Source organism: Myotis brandtii, unplaced genomic scaffold (assembly GCF_000412655.1).
Source record: "Myotis brandtii unplaced genomic scaffold, ASM41265v1 scaffold23, whole genome shotgun sequence".
Classification (NCBI taxonomy): domain Eukaryota; kingdom Metazoa; phylum Chordata; class Mammalia; order Chiroptera; family Vespertilionidae; genus Myotis; species Myotis brandtii.
In genome coordinates this window covers 4180033-4197072 of record NW_005358649.1, presented here as the reverse complement: position 1 = coordinate 4197072, position 17040 = coordinate 4180033, and the positions used below count along the sequence as shown (strand labels likewise).

Genomic DNA, 17040 nt, shown 5'->3' with positions numbered 1-17040 from the left:
TTTTTGTTGTTGTTGTTAAATGTTTTGGTTACCATAATCAAATGTCAGTTTATTGTAGTGACTTCCAATTTGCTTAGAAGTTTTGCTGGCCCTGATTTGCCTGGGTTTAAATAAAAGCGAGGTTTTCTGGAACTATGTAGGAAGAAGTGATAAATAAGACTCTAATAATTACTGCTGACCCAAAATGGAATATGCTGCTGCCAAAGAACACTACTGGGCCCAGGAATGTTCTAGCAGAACCCAGGTAACACCTGCCAGTAGGCCCAGAGGCAACTTCTCCTCTGTTGAGAGACTGACAAGATTGCCTCCAAAGTGTCTTCCCTCATTGGAATTTTAAGGTTCTATGAGATTTTGGTGTGAATGCTACCCATCCACACATTCCTTTGGAAAGATGATGACGAACAGGAGAAAGTTCAATTTTTATCAATTTCTTAAAATTTGACAGAAGTGAATTTTCTATTTCTCAGCTTCCACTCATTGTTAGGAAAAACATTCAAGCCAGCGAAGCCAATATGATAGAATTTCTACCAATAAAGGAATAAAGTAAAATATAAGTATCAAAGTTAGTGAATCCAATTGCCATGTGAAGACTTTAAAAGAAAGGCAAACTTGAATCAAAGGAATGACCCTACAGTAATGGAAATACAAGAAGAGAAGTATTTGGGTTGGGAAAATAACAAAGTGAAGGGCAGCAATTTTTTCCTACGCATTCAAAGCATAATATGTAAGCGGCCACATTTTCAGACTCAAAGCAGATTGCTGCCAAAATTCATCCCAGGATGCTCAGCGTAGCCACATCCATGGGTACCTTTCCTGACTGAGCATATTCAAAATAATGTGTTCTGGACTCTAGTATGAAAAAAACAAAAAGCAAAACAAAACACAGTTTCTAACAAATCAATGGGATCCTTCATTAATGGAACTAATTTTTAAAAATCAGAACGTGTGTGCTTGATTTTTTTTTTTTTTTGCTGCATTAAGGACAAAAGGGAGGAGGTTCACTGAATAGAGACATCCATCTCCACATCACGTCCCTCATGAACAATGTTTTTCATCTACTCTGTCACCAGTGAGGATCATTAAACAACATTTTTTAAGCAGCCATCTGTGTGTGGCACTTTATAAATATTCCTCCCCTCGTCCCTGCCCCCTTCTCAATCTACCATGTGTCTCTGTTGGGTAAAATGCTTGGGGAGCCACAATGATAATAAATAATAAATGGTAAGAACATTAAGGCAGATGGATGAGATGACCTACTAGCATCTATGAATCTTAGGATATTAAATTTTACTGCTAATAATATAATTTAGCACAATTTGATAAGAAAATATCAAATCAAGCATTTGATGAGGAAAATGAGCTCATCATATTCCATCAACATTTTCTAAAATAAAAATGTGAAAATTAGGGACCACAGATGGGCTGACTGAAGCCCGAGTTCATGTTACTTGTACCAGATGATACAGTCTTGGAATAAATAATTTGAAAAACAGTGTGAAAGAATCATAAAAATTATGACCACAACAGTGAAATAGGCAATGTTACTTTGGACCAAGGGTGAAAATATCCAGAAATAAAGAACAGCTATTGTTTTCATTGAAAGAAGGAGCTTGGTTGAGGATGGAGAAATTGTGGATGTTTTCCCCCTTTTTTTTTAGTTCTTCTTTAATGTTGATATACTATTGTTTAATTTTTTCTTCAAGGAAAGGACTCATTCTAGACTTAGAGATGGCGATGCCTGAAGCACTCCCTTTCAGCTCTGCAAGCTTCCTGTAGGCAGGATCATCATAAAAGAGCATGTCAGTAAGACATGAGCCAGAGCAATGGGATCCAGATTTTCTATCTAGATTTTATTCCAGTTTAATATCAAAATGTCCATATAAGTAGAAATTATAGTTCTTAGAAGGTAGGAATATTCGTGGAGTTGTATCTAAAGGAGAGCCAAAGTTATGTTTTTTGTGTGTGAATTTGGTTAATAATATTCATTTTCACCATCTACCACATAATGAGTGATCAGTATAGCATACAGTGCTTATCCCATTAAATCCTCATAATGAGAATTCTCATTAATTCCCAACCATCATGGGGTCAGTATTTTATCTTTGATTTACAGATAAAGAAACTGAGGTTCAGAAAGGTGAGTTCCTTGCTCAAGATAACACAACTAGCAAGTGCTGGTTCCAATCCAGAGTTATCTTAAAGAGCATGTTCTTAACCTCCTAATGCTGGGGATTTTCCTTGAATAGCAAGCAGGCTTCTAGATGCCTCAAATGATAAATAAATGGAAATATGGGACCAATATTGGGCGATCTTTTTAGCATGTTATAGAAGGAAAGAATGGACCTCAATAATCCTGTGCCATTACATCTATCCCTTGATCTGAGTGGCTTACATAAAACATATTCAAGGTTCTAATTTTTTATGGATAAAGACATAAACAGGTTTGGCAACTGTTTCAGCAATTCTAAGTTTTTTAAAACTAACAAATTTTAGTATCTGACTTTCAAAAGTCATGCTATTAGTCTCAATATTGGAGATTTATAGTCAAGATAGATGCTTAAATCATATTTCTTTAAATGTTGCAAATATAAAATTCATAGTATTTGAAAGGACAACACTGGTAGATTCAAATGATCTTCCCAGGAACTAGAAACCACCTTTCTTGTTCCTAAACCCACGTTCTTCCCACTAGCCCTTGCCACCTCAGGGCACCAAAAATAAACATAAAATTAGAATGACGAAAGAGAAAAAAAGGTGGAGCAAGAGCAGTGGAATTACAGGTATCCCCTGCTTTCCGAAGGTTCGACTTGCAAGCTGCCAGAGCTCAGAACTGTGCTGCGAGCAGCTGTGCTTTATCTCAGTTTATTTTGTGTGTTTGTTAGAAAGATGTGTCCTAAGGCAATTGCTCCTCCACTTTATGCAGTTTCGGATTACAAAGGGTTTCATAGCAATGCCGTTCTTTCAGATCTTAGGGGACACCTGTATTTCACATCCTGCTAACCCTATAAATACTGATGAGTTGAGTCTATTAATGATTCCCGACTGCACCGCAATTTGTAGTTTCTACTATTCCAGTAAGGGCCAGAATGGAAAAAGACCATGAACTATAAATAACACATACTGATTTAGAGCCATTATTCCTTTTTTCATTCCCTCCCTTCCTTCTGAAACAATGCCTTTCTTGGCTATCATCATACACTGAGTGCACATGATACAAAATTGGGCACCGTAGCTCTTGCTCTCAAGGAAGCTACAGAAATACTACAAAGAATATTATAGAAATTTTTGGATTTGTGAACCTAAGTAGTATTCTGATCTACACATGCTGATGTAAAGGAAGAGAGAAGTATAAAATAGCAGCAAATTAAGCAGATGTCTTAATCCGGGGGCCCTGTAGACCATAATCTTCATTTACGGGAACTACAACTTAGCGTTAGATAAGGTCTTAGGTAAACTAATGAATTAAGTGAATTAATGAATCAAATGAATTATTTCATTAATTCATTCAAATATATTTATTGAGCACCTACTACATATCAAGCACTATGTTCCAGATGTTATAAAATGGCTGTAAAAAAATGGATCCCTAGATGAGAGGTAACAGTTTTATAATTTTATATTATTATGTTAAATTTGTCTTATTAAATGTAAGATGGTAATGACAATGATGTCCACTCTCAGCTTTCACTGTGTAGCAAAATTACAAAATGTGTTTTTAATGAATATTGCATACTGGTTATGTTTATCTGACTTTTGACTTGAAATTAAAATGGCTTAAATATCATGTAGAAAGTTTTAACTCTAGTAATCCAAAAACACTTTCATCAGAAATCCATTTTATATCTAATTAAAGTACATTGCTGCTTATTTTCCTTCTAACTCTTAAAAAGGTTAGCAGAACAAATTGCTCACTATGTATTCTGAAGATACCATAATTTAATAACCTAGAAAACTTAAACCAGATTTATTTTCCTATTCTATAAATAAGGAAATTGAAGTAGCTGATTTTCCTAATTTCTAAGATTCTCAGATTATCTAATGATGTACTTAATTTTTCATGCTAAAATTCAGTCATAGGCATACCATTGATCTTGAACGTTGCTTAAATTACAAAGCAATCATGGCAGACACACAAATTGTATGAACTGAGTAACCTGAGTCTTGGACTGTTCCTATGGCATCGTGTTTTCCCCCATTTTAATATGGAGTAGTTGGGTAATCCCTTGTGTTTCTAAACTGCTTGAGGTTGGTCTGAGAGAGCCTGTTTTAACTCCTACCCGAACATATAGCCTCAGAACAGTCTCATAGGTGAAAAGAATCAATCCTACACCAGACCCAAGAAATGATGACCCATCTCCAACTCTGTCTGAGAATCCTAAAATACTCTAGAGGGAACTCACCAAAGCCCAACTCCAAGGAGGTATGATTAATACTTTTTAACAGTTTAAGAAAGGACGGGGGCGGGGGGGTGGTATACACAAGCACATATACACATACATACAACTTAGGGAAAGTTGTCCATTCTGTTTGAACATTTGATTTTTTTTACCTGTAAAATGAAAGGAACACAGTAATAATCTCTAAAATCCCTACCTATTAAATTTATGTTGTCATGTGTTAGTTGCATAAATAATGTCTAAGAGTTTAGATTTGTATTGTCTAATGTGGTACCCTCTAGCTACATGGACCATTTAAATAAATTAAAATAAAATAAAATGGCTTCCTAGATTTTTTTAAAAATGGGGGAAAAAACCTTACTATAATGCTCCGCTTTAGCTCTCTCTATATATTACAAACTATGTTTATTATGCTGGAAAGCAAGTATTTTGCTGGGCCTGAGTGAAACCAGACACCAAGTTTAATAAGGAGCTTTTTAATAGCTCCTAAGCTTTCTGTGTGCACTCTTTCTACAAAGCCTAATGAAAATACTCTCCTTAGATTTGAAAAAACTAGGATTCCAAATTTAAAACGACATTTATCTCAAAAGTAAATTAAAATTTAATGATCATCTGATTAATAATTGTGATTTTATGAACTGGAGACATTTAGCATGAAAGCCCCAGGATGCATTTGTTCTAAGCCGTACAGACTAGGGAGAAAGACTAAAGATGAACCAGCTTCTTTCCAATGTTACTTTCCTGGTCTATTTCAGAATTTTGCCTTCTAAACAGCACTTTCTCCTTCTGGAGTTAGCTTACAGGATGGAAAGCCTTTCATTTGTGAAAATCAGGACAAGGAATTCAAGAGATCCTACCCAGGGGAACTTTCAAAGGCTTAAAAGCAACTATAATGTTACCTTGGTGATAACTATTAAAAACACACAATATAATACTTCACCGTACATTCTTTACATAAACACTGAAGTTATTATATCTGTTAAATCTCCAAAAATGTATCAGTCGGCATGTCAAAAGCTTTCATCATTTCAGAGATTTCTTTGTTTTTGCTCATGATCTGCAATGATAAAACAGCTTTTGTAAATAAGCACAAAGAAAAGAAATCAATATGCATAAGAATAGGAACTTGGTAAAGGACACAGTGTTGGGTTTGTGTCATTTTAGAGGTTAGGAAGGAAACAATAATAGAGGAAGAAGGAGAGAGAGAGAAGAGGAGAGGGACAAAAAAATAAAATAAAATCCTGTTTGGGAAAAGTGGGCGTGAGAAAGCATTTAAGGTCACATTACATAGATACTTGCAAAGATAATGTTCTCCACTTGTATAATGTTTTACATTTTGTACGGATCTCATAAAGAAAGAAATGCCTTCAATAAAGAATAATTCCTATGGATGGAAACAAGACATAGAACATTCAGATCTCTTCACAAGGATGTTCCTGGGAGATAGATACTCATCAGAGTCAAAGAAGGCCTTGGACTCCAGAGGGGGTTACACGTTTATGTATGGTTAATTGGTTGTAAATGGATATTTCTAGAATTTATACCATACTGCTGTGGAAATGGAGAGCTTCCGAAAGTAATTCATGCTAATAATAGTCCAGGCCTGTACTGTCTGGTATTGCAACCACTAGCCACAGATGGCTATTTGAATTTAAATCAAATTTAAAATTTAATTCCTCAGTCTCACAAGTCCAACAGCTTATGTGGCTACTGGCTACTGTATTGGGGAGCACAGACATAGAAAATTTCCGTCATCACACCAAGTTCTAGTGGAAAGCACGAGTCTAGACAAACTTGCTGCGGAGTGGTGAGGCTGAATTCTATTCTGAAACAGGGATATGAGAGAAACATTCTCTTGGGTGTGCTATGTTCTGCCTTGAATGTATCTCATCCCACCAGTTGCCTCCATTCTGACCTCTGCCTACAAACTCTGCTCCATCGCAGACTGTGGAACCATCCTGGCCCCTGTCTAGAAGAATGTCAAGAGTATGTGAGCATAAATGGCTCAGACCATGGCCTGGCACTCCAGCATCAGGGCAATTTGCTCTGGTCCCCCTCCACCCCGCCCCACCCTGGCACCTGTTGTGGTAACTGCATTTCAGGTGCTGCATTGTGACCTAGAACCTGACTTGGGTCCTGGGCTCTGTCCATTCCTTCACTCACTGATTCCACAAATATACAATGAGCATCAGCTCTGTGCCTCCTGTTGTGGAGATGCTGTGGGTAACATAGAGAGTAAGAAGGACAGTCCCTGTCTTTACTGAGCTTACATTCTCACACAGAAAAATGACAGTAAATAAGCAAATACCCACAATTTATAGTTAGATTTGGGGTAAGTGCTGCAAGGGAGAATTCGGGGACTAGGGACAGAATAATGGAGAGACCCTCCCTGTTCTAGGTGCACTTGGCTACTAATGTTCTATGTTTGCTTTCAGAGAGATACAAGTCCTGTGAGGGTGAAGACCAATTTGGTTTAACCTGGACCAAGAAGGGTGCTTTACATATGACAGTGCTTAATAAATACAGTATTTTCATGTCTTTTAAGAAAAAAAAACTGGCTACAACTTATAGCTAGTTGGACAATGTAAGAGAAAGCATTAAGTTCTCTTTGAGAAAGAACCACTACTTTATTTTGGACCATAATGGACTGTTTGGCTATTATGGGTAAGTCCCCTTGTGGGCTTGCCCACCAAGTCCACTGATTCATGTCTTTTAAGAAAAAAAAACTGGCTACAACTTACTGGACAATGTAAGAGAAAGCATTAAGTTCTCTAATAGACTGTTAGGCTATTATGGGTAAGTCCCCTTATGGACTTAAGTCCCACCAAGTCCACTGGCACCTTGAAAAGGATACAAGAAAAATCCTAGCTGAAGGGATGTGAGGAAGAATCTAGAGGAAAAGCGGAGTCTACCACATGGCTGGATACCCAAGGAGATCCAGGCCAGTGAGCAAACCCCTATGGTGAGAAATGGCAAATACATTTCTAGAAGAAATGACATCTAACATTCAATTAGAATTCCCACCCTTTATCCCAAAGCACCCCGCCAGAGTTTGTTAGATATGCGAGCCGCTAGTGATGTTCAGAGAATGAAGGAAGATGTGTGGTAGTCCCAGAAGTCTAGGTGGAAAGCCAAAGAGAAGATAGGAGTGAGGTGGGGGAGATGCCATCATGGTGTGGATTAATAAGCCAGTGAATGGAATTCAAACCTTTCCCCCTAATTTATTCTAAAGGAAGATGACTAGGACAGGGATGGCTAATGTCTACCTAAATGCATGCTTCACCTTTGTCAGAGAAAGTTGTCACCAAGAAGCTCATGTTAAGCCGAGGATGACATTCCCCAGTCCCCCTGCATCATGGTGGGCATTTGACTAGTTTTCATCAGTGGAATATAAGAAGTGTTGTTGTCATCACTTCTGGGCCAGATGTTTAAGAAGTAGGTATGTCTTTCATTCCTTTTCTCCCCACACATATCCATATTTCTGTTTCTCGCTCTCTTCTCTCTCTGATATGTGAGTGAGAAATAGACTTCATTTTATGTTAAGCCACTAACATTTCAGTTTGTTTCAGCAGCCATCATCATCCTAACTTATTCTGAAAGTGATACCTTGAAGTGACTTTACAAACAAAAAAAGTGGTGTTGGCCATTGGCAAGGAAACGGATGTAGAAGACCGTAGGCCTGGAAGCCCATTATGCCCTGGAAAAACTGCACTAACTTAGAGGGCAGAGCTATAGCTCTAGAGAAATGTCTGGCAAGAGTCAGAATGCTAATGTGTGATGGTTACTTCTACTGCCTATATTACGGTATTACAAGAAAATGGACAAGTTCAGGAAAAAGTTGCTACTTTGACAGCAGAAATAAGGGTGACTGGCTAAAGTAAACTCTAGAAAGGCAAGACTATAAAGCTGAACAGTCCACTGCTTCTGGGACTCTAATGGTGAGGAATGACACTGCAAAAGGCTTTGAATAACAGATGTCCATTAAGACTTCCAAGGTGACAAAGTAACTCCACCTTGAACTAAAGATTTGATTAATGAAGTTACCCTATAACGTAAGCCTGTTGTTTCCAGATGACCACAAAATAACACCTTGAGCCATGGGTGGTTGAGATATGAACAAAGAAATGAAGCAGGTTCAAAAATTATGAATAGTAGCCAGTTGTGTGGCTGACAGCAAATAGATAAGAAACCTACAAAGATTTTGAAAGAATTGTATTGTCAAAGAAATTGGGAGCCTGGCTTAAGAAAAAAGAAAAAGAGCAGTGACTATAAGACAAACTCTAGGAATCCAAATTTGGACCAGCAACGAAAAGGCTGGGAAAGTTATGTGCCTCCCAAGACAGACATACTTCCCAATACCCACTTGGGATGTGGCTATGAGAATAATGGACAAGGAGGAAGCTCCCAGAGGGTGGCCAGGGCTACCAAGGTCAATGAACAAAGGGGTTCTTCCAAGATAGCAAAACCAGGGTTTAATAAAAAAAACATCCCCCCCCCCTCCGTTAGGGAGGAGATCTTCAGCAATGTCTAGTAGGATTTCTTCCAAGCTATGGGTTGACTGCTCTGTCCCCATTCTTCCCTTTTCCCAATGGGAATTTTGAATGCAATTATTCTATTGTGTGATGGGAGGAAAATAATCTGCCTTTTAGTATAAAGGTTTCTGTACAACAAGGGGCCATATCCAGAGTTAATGGGGGGCAATGGAATCAGGATCATCCATAGAACCTGAAATTGAGGAGGATGCTGTGACCAAGAGCAATTCAGATAGTCTCCTGGCATGAGGTTTTCCTACATGTGGCCAGAGGGACTGGAGAATATGATACAAATAGCTGTTTAGCAACATTTGTCCTTCTCCTTCTGTCCTGCAGAAATGTTGTTGGGGAGTGGCTGCCCAGCCAGGGGCTACAGAGGCCCCTCTTTGTATGTAGATGGAGCCATGAGATTATCTCAGCAACAGAAAGCAAGGTGTGTCACCTCCTGGATGTGCCTTCTCTATGCTCATTTCTTCCATGGCTGCCAGCTAGATGCAGAGAACTCCATGTCCTCAGTGTAGACAGAAAGACCCTGGGTCCCTGAATTACTTCACGGAACATACATATTGGACTCCCATCTGAGCAAAAACTAAACTTCCACTCTCTTAACCACTGAAACAAGGAGGTTTATTAGACAGGCTCCAGTTACCTCAGCTAATACAACGACTTTGAAGAAGAAAGAGGGAGGCTTAAGTCTGCTATTATGACTCGTGTTGGGGCTGAAAGAGTTGGAGATACTTAGGTTACTTTTCCCGTTGAGGGTCAGTCCTGGACCTTATGCCACCTGTGTTCCTCAACAGCCTCTCAGCTAGTGTCCTAGGTATCAGTCTTCTCATATATTCCCTCTTTCTCATGCTAGCTCAGAGACTGTCCCCCAATAAAAGTGGACCATGTCACTCTATGTAAAATTGCAGCTGACCCCCACTGCCTGTCCTACAGGATAAAATCAAAATGATTCAGCATCACATACATCACCTTTCACATTTGATCCCCAACCTTCTTCTTCTTTTTTTATTGACTTCAGAGAGATAAAGGGAGAGGGAGAAAGAGATAGAAACAACAATGATGAGACAGAATCACTGATTGGCTGCCTCCTGCACGCCCCCCCCCCAATCAAGCCCACAACCTGGGCATGTGCCCTGACCAGAAATCAAACCATGACCTCCTGGTTCATGGGTCAATACTCAATCACTGAGTCACACTGGCCAGGCCCCAACTTTCTTCTTCAGTCTGATCTCCCTTAACTTCTCTAAGTACCAGCCAAGCCCTTTTATGACACTGCTTTGCAAATGCTATTCCCTCTGCCTAGACCAGCGATTCTCAACCTGTGGGTTGAACGACCCTTTCACAGGGGTCGCCTAAGACCATCAGAAACACATATATAATTACATATTGTTTTTGTGATTAATCACTATGCTTTAATTATGTTTAATTTGTAACAATGAAATTGGGGGTCACCACAACATGAGGAACTATATTAAAGGGTCGCGGCATTAGGAAGGTTGAGAACCACTGGGTTAGACTATCAGCCAGCCTGATGTTCCTAATGTTCAGTAACCTAAGTGGCTTAACTTTGCTGTTGCTTATTTTATTATTTAGTCAGCCTCTAAATTTATATTCTTACTAAAAACTTCAGAGTTCTGCTTTTTCAAAATAGCCCAATTATGCATTAGAATTGGACTGGCTTCCTTCAATGAGAGGATATACCGATAATTAGTGTTTGAATGGGATTAACACAGTCCTTTTGAGTGAGTTTTCTAAAGTTGTTAAGTATGTGGAAGGCAAGGGCCAGGAATGCAAGAAACTACAATGTGGGCAGAAATTCTGTATCCTCTGTAATTTTTATGCTTCTCATCAGACACATATGTAAATGAAAAAAATTATTACCTGTGACTAGCTCCTAACCTGTTGTACATAACATATTTTTCCGTAGGAATATTCTAGGAATATAACTACCATACTTGGAGAGTACCAAGATTTGCTCACCATTTCAGAAAGGCACATCACCAACAAAACACTGCTCATGATAACTGATTTACGAACACAAGACACACATCTGTTTACAATCAGCTGTCACGCTCAACAAATGTATTTACTTTGTCCTTGCAACAAAATGCCAAATACACAAACGTGTCACCAATATTCAATTAAATGTTTTCTCTTAATTCCAAATTTACACATTTTAAGTAGCAAGCATCTGACTGCTTTATCTTTTAGTACAGTTATACCCAAACGTATTCATAGTGATATATCTACAATTTTCGTAAGCTGCTTTCTTTTTTTTCTTCTATTACAGGTAGAGAATTTATATTGATTTTTAAAACGGTACCTATGTAGATAGGTTATGTTATCTACAAAGATCATTTCAGGAAAGTAAAAGGGATATTACAAAACAGTGTTTATAAAAAGGAGGCTTTGGGTCTGACTGAGTAGAGAATCATGACCAAACACACCTAAGAACTCAAAGAAACCCTATTTTTGTCTTATGGGATACAGCTGTTAGGCAACTACTCAGTTGAATTGCCTCTCTGCTCCTCCAATAGTATTTTCGACATGTTGTCATGATTTATTTGTCTACCCATGTAGGCTGTGATCTATGTCCCCGACACCTAGCTTAGGGCTTGGCACAGAGAAGGAGCTCAGCGGGTACCCTGAGGATGAAATAACAAATGAGAATCTTGAAGAGATATTCAGTCCCTGGCTCTTGCGCTAGAACTCTGAATCTATTATTCAACATTCTCCCTATACCAATATTATAAAGCTGTCTTCATTCTGCCTGATGTCAGAGACAGTTATGTCCAAGCTCTCCTCCCTGTGGGCCCAGGCAGTACTGTGGTCACCTCTGTACCCCACATAGAAGAAGCAGGTAATAAGTACTATTTAAATCTAATTATTCCCTAGGAATATTGCTATACATAATGGTCATGTTTTCAGTATTTAACTATGTAATAGTTCTATACTTCAGGTATATTATTGACTAAAGGGGCATTTGTGGATTGGTCTGGTGACCTAACCATCATTTAAAGTACTGTTTTTATAAATGTACTACAAGTTCCAAGAGAACAAACTTTTAAAGTCAACTTTTATGCTGCAAGCAAAGTGTAGGTTGTGAGTTGTCTATATAATGTGACTGAGCCTATGTGGCCTACTAGTAGCTGTGAGGAAAATAAAAATGTCATCTATCATGAGGATGTATCTAAATATTTGAATGTATGGCATTGTGCAGATAATATTTGGTCATTTTACCTTCTAAATTTAATCCAGGTGGCATTTTTTCATATAAAAAGCAGCAGTAGCTATTTATAAAGAACTTGGACTTCAAACATTAAATTTTTCTTGATGAAAATCTCAATAATTATTTGATTTATGCTTACATGATTTTATTATAGTTATTTGTCATTTAATAAAATAAATGCATTTTAGACAATATACTAGAAAGTAGTTCTATTAAGTGACTATTCCAATTGCCATGAATATATTGGGGATACATTTTACAGGGGAATAAATGGGGACATGGTAAAAGGAAATTCTATTTTAAAACTAATAATTTTCTTTTTACATATGAGCATATAATCCTACAAATAATAAATCTGAAAATGTTATAATACTATGTTTTATTCAAACTAAGTCACAGAATTTTTAAAGATTTTAAAATGAAAATACGGCAAATTAGCATTAGACACTGATTAGTCAGATCATTTGTCTCAGCCAACCGTTTCTTTTTTAAAAATATATTTTTATTGATTTCAGAGGTAGAGAGAGAGAGAGAGATCAATGATGAGAGAGAATCTTTGATCAGCTGCTTCCTGAATGCCCCCTACTGGGGATAGAGCTCGAAACCTGGGCATGTGCCCTGACCAGGAATCGAACCATGACCTCCTGGTTCATAGGTCAATGCTCATCCACTGAGCCATGTGGGGCAGGCTCAGCCATCCTTGCTCTGTGGTCACTGTAAAGGCAGTACTTACTAATATTTTAGCATTCTGATAAAAGTCCACTCATCTTTTAAAAATCAGTCTTTAATTAAACTACCTTATTTCTAAATAATGTTGAAAATTTGGGGTTTTTTCCATTTAAAATAAAGTTTCTACTTTTGATCTTTTCCAAGTATCCCCTGTAATAATAGGTAGAGCTCCAACTAAATCTACAAGCTGCACACGTCTTTTCTTATCCTGCCTGAGATCATACCTGTTAATACTTCTCAATATCAGAGTGGTGAAGTGGAGCCAGAATACCTGAATGTGAGTTCCATTTATTTCCTATGTGACTTTAGACAAGAAAAAAATCTTTGTACTTTAATTTTCATGCCTATATAATAAAGAGTATTAGTAACAGCTGCCTCATAGGGTGATTGTGAGAATTAAAATATTTAATATTTATAAATATTTAAAACATCTCCTGGCTCAAGTATTTGCTATTATAATAAAAATAAATTAATTCTGATTATATATAAATATGATAATTATTCAAATATAGCCCAGGCCAGTGTGTCTCAGTGGTTAGAGTGTGGGCCCACACACTGAAGAGTCATGGGTTCAATTCCCAGTCAAGGGCATGTACCTGGGTTGCAGGTTTGATTATATAACATAAATATTTATAATGTTTTAATTAAATTTAAAATTAATTATTTTAATTAGTTACCATTATTGTTTTCTAATCATTTCCCAATGCACAGACTGTGGTGAATTTTCATGATCCTCTTCATGAATCTGCCTTAATTAATTTACTAAGTATGAAATTGTTAAGTGTACTTCTGTATGCAAGAGATCCCAGATTTAACATTCTTCTCTTTATATATACTAATGAGTGATAAAGGAATCAATGAATGAGTGGATACATGACATTAAGTCAGACAGTATAGAGAGGTACAATTCAGCCTATAGGAACAGGCACTTTTCCCTTACAAATAATACAATAGGGTTTGGCTTACCCAGGCCAAGGAGCCCCTGGCCTCACACACTAGACCTTCTGCCTAACGACCTGGGCTTGCAGTGACAAGTTTGTGGTTATATATATTTAAGAAGCACAAGGAGGAAATAAGCAATGAACAAGAATGGGCTACAGATACCAAGATACTTGTAGTACCTGACTAAAAATCTGAAGACTGTGCTGCTCTGTGAAGTTGGTTTTATCATTTTGGGAGTAGCAAAGCTATAAACTCTTATAAAGTACTCTGAACTTAAGAAAAATTACATACAAAGCATTTGTACTCTCCACTCCTCTGAAGCCCTTGTGAAAATAATAGAGGCATCATGTCTGCAAAACCCACCTGACAAATAAAGCAAGTCTCAAACAGTATTTCATTCTGAAGTAAATAAATGTCTGAACCTTATATATTTACCATCAAATGTACATGAGAAGATGTCCTGTCAACTTAAAGGATGTTCCTTAGGAATCAGTCTCTAAGGGGTTGCAGATTTCAAGGAACTAATGATTCTTTACAATTTATCAAGAAAATAATGCATTAGGTCAAAACAAAACATCTTGTAAGTTTCCTACATTTTTACCAGTAATTTTGCCTATTTTCATAATATATATGCATGCAGACCAGTCCCTAGAATACCATTTCAAAACACCAGATATAAATTCAAGAAAACAATACATTTTTAATGTTCAACCAAGATTTTCCACAGATATGCAGGCAGTATGCAAAAAACCTGGACAGATATGCTTTTAAATGGCCAACAAATGTAACTGAACACATAACCTGTTATTTTGTTTTTGTAGCAATCTCATTTTCTTACCATATTGGAAATTAGAAGTCTGAATTCATATTCACAGATGCTCCAAGGTATCAACAAGGAAACTTTAAAAGCCAAACAGAAAGGTAATCATTTTCACTAACCCTGTCTGAATATTCAGTAAACATGCATGCTTGAAAAGGTGAACTGGGGGATTTGGAGAAACTTGAAATTGGAAATCGTTTCAACTGATGCCTGGTACGATACTATCTGGAAAAACAGGAGAAAAATAAAAGAGACACTAGCATTTTCAAAGTGGCAGGCAGTGGAGTTATTTTCTGGAGCTGGAGTGTGTGTGTGTGTGTGTGTGTGTGTGAGATCTGGGAACACCGACGTGGAGAGGGTAAGGTGAAGGTGAAAAGGAGGAAGAAGCAAAGACAACTGCCAAGCGAGCTACTCCTTTCTCCAGGAGTCTGAGTAGAGCCAGGAAAGGAAAAAGAGGACATTAGACAAGGTTCTATTGGTGATGAACAACTGGTCTGAACCTGACGGTCAGAGGGAGGGGGTCATAGTATCTACTTTGTGGAAGCACATTAACTCCTTTAGGTGAAGAGAATAATTTTCATTCAGTGGGGAAAAAAGTTACTTACGCATTGGACCCTCAAATTTTCAGAAAATCCATAGAACCTTACAAGTAAGCACATCATATGGGCCCTACATCAAAAACCACCACCTCTAGCAGCAATTAAATACATATACTCATTTATATTATGCCAAATTACTGAACTGTTTAAGTTTGGGTTAATTTAAGAACCAAGAACTCACTAGTCTAGATGTCTATAGATCTTATTCACATATTACAAGCTTTGGACAACTTTATATTTGTTGACTCACATACACACATACACATACACACACCCCTCTAAAGAGTGAAATATATAAAGTAAAACTTTATTTTATACAGTAGAATTTTTTAAATATTACCCTCTTTTTCAAAATCTTTCCTCTAAGTTACTCAGTACTGACAAGTTAGACTTTAGATCCTTGACTGGAATTTACCTTTCTCTTGTCCTATGAAATGCAATACCTCCATTGATGTTTATTGTCCCACACAATACTACATGTTTAAAAACAACTAATTCTTGCTTTTCCTTTGAGCTGAGCTTGAAAAATCATATGCCCAACAAAATCTAAAAACCAATCACTGCAAAAACAGAAATGTGAAATGCTACTTAAGAATTGACATTATTGCATAACTTGATTAGAAGGAATGTTGAACCTGCGTGATATTAACCCAGTGTACATCTCTGCACCCTACATTTTCCAGTGTAATCTTGTATCTATTACTGTATCACTTGTGCAGCCATAAAGGATGCATACTGCACACAGACAAGTTTTATGAATGAATACACAAAAACGCTCATAATTCGAGAAAATGGATGGCAGGATATTGTTTGGAAAATGGTCATTAAGCACTGGAAGCAAATGATGAGGCAAATGGTTGGTGTCTTTGGTTCCATTCAGGGCAACTGTATTCCCCAACCCCCAGCCCAGGGTGTTGGAAACAGCCTTGGGGCTCTTCCCCTAGAGACTTAGAGACTCCTTCTCCCTCCCAGGAACCTGCTACAGAACGAAGACCTCGCAGCGCCTGGAGAATAACATGCACGCACTGCTTCTGTGTGCTGAGGGCTGTTGATAAATCAGAGACATCACTCTCCCTAAATCCGGCCCCACAAGTGTGTGCATGTGAGTGTGGCATTTACCAACAAATGAACAGAAGGCAGCAGAGCTCATCTCCTAGAAATAACATTTCCTACCCCTTCCCAGGCAGGCTGCTTGGAGGCTTTTCGGGGGGCTAAGACTTGAGCGCCTTCCCCTCAGCTTTGTGTGTAAGTCCGCTGGGCGCCATATGGCAATTTCCAATTCCTTTCGTCTGGCGAGGCTGCCCACGATGGTTCTTTATTAAAGGAAGAACCCTTCGGGGAGCAGCAATCCCCCTACCCACCCACCCCAACTTACCCAGCTCCCGGAGACCTGTTCAGCCGGCACCACAAAGGGCTGTGGGATTCCCCGTTCCCTCGGGGGCTCCTCTCCCGGCGACGATCCCCTTCGCCAATGATGTGTCGCTGGAAATCCCCCTCCCCTCCACCGAGAGGAGGGTCTCCCCGGCTGGCTGGCTGGAGCTCCCGGCGTGGCGTCTTCCCTCCTCTCCTTACATCCCTGACTCTGGTTCACGGTCTCCACTAGGAAGGCTCTAAGGAGAGACGGCGGGAGGAAGCTAAGGAATCCTTAAAAAGAAGAATAATCTTCATCGATCTTCACCCACTTCCCCACGCGGGTCCCCATCCCCCTGCAGCCGCCGCCGCCCGGCAGGAGAGCTGGGATCGCACGGGAAAAATCGAGCGGCGCTGAGCTCGTCGAGCCACCCGG

The 17040-nt window shown here is 38.5% G+C and overlaps 1 protein-coding gene across 1 annotated transcript in view; it reads right to left on the bottom strand.

Annotated features, from left to right (window-relative positions):
* The window catches only part of KCNB2 (potassium channel, voltage gated Shab related subfamily B, member 2), a 339232-nt gene extending 322198 nt beyond the window's left edge, over window positions 1-17034 (bottom strand). Inside the window, exon 1 of the mRNA XM_005866370.2 lies at window positions 16630-17034. The gene's annotated coding sequence lies outside the window, so the exon portion shown is untranslated. The remainder of the gene's footprint in view (window positions 1-16629) is intronic.
* Window positions 17035-17040: the final 6 nt, after the last annotated feature.